Raw genomic sequence first — 905 nt, forward strand, 5'->3', positions numbered from 1 at the left:
TGCGCATCCACCACCTGTTTTCTCTGCCTTTGCCGCGTTGCAGTGATGTTGAGCATGATCCACGGGTCTGGCCTGCGCTGTACGCGGTGGCATTACGGTGGGCTGAACGACACCAGACAGTGCTGGTTGGCCCAGCTCCTTGGCGAACCTGCGATGCAGGTCTGTATTCGGCAAGAGAGGCGCATTTCGCACCCCGACAGGCCTTTGGGGCAGTGGGCCTCGCGGGCATTCAACGCTCCGGTGTCGCGGGAGAGAAGGGCGACGGTGGTGTCTCCGAGCACATAAAACAGGACATATGGTCAGATGTACGCCCTCACTTTCTTCTAAACGACAACGGCGCAGCAGCGGCGTCGCGGCTGTGCTGCCACGTCCCTGCTGGGCGCACATACACCACCTCGGGCTGCACACCTAACAGTCACCTCGCGGCACGGGAGGCTCTCCATCACACACCAGGCAGCGTCGCACGCAGCCCACACGCCATCGGGGCGGGTGCCGGCTCGCGCCGCCCGGTGTCCGACACGAGATGACGACCCAGCCGGCCAGGGAGGGGACCACCCCACACGATTGGCCCAATGATGAGCACCTGACGTGTGCAAGCCATAGTCACACCACGGCACGGCACACCGCCGACGCCGCCACAGCGACCCCACGCATGCACAGCTGCAACGGGTCACGCGAGGATGAGGTGAACTTCATCGCGAGACTTGTGGCCGAGTCCTCCAGAAAGCTGTCCCATCTGGCGCAGTTGCTTATAAGCCGTTCTGGACGCCAGAGCTGACGCGATGGGAAGCAGCTCTCGAGAGGGTATCCTGTGTGTCTCCCGGGCATCGTCATCTCCGATATGCTCATCAAAGAGCTCCAACAAGCCAGCCTTGAAGGGTGGACACAGTCCTGCAACGCCCTCT

This window comes from Leishmania donovani, chromosome 20 (genome assembly GCF_000227135.1).
Source record: "Leishmania donovani BPK282A1 complete genome, chromosome 20".
Lineage (NCBI taxonomy): Eukaryota > Euglenozoa > Kinetoplastea > Trypanosomatida > Trypanosomatidae > Leishmania > Leishmania donovani.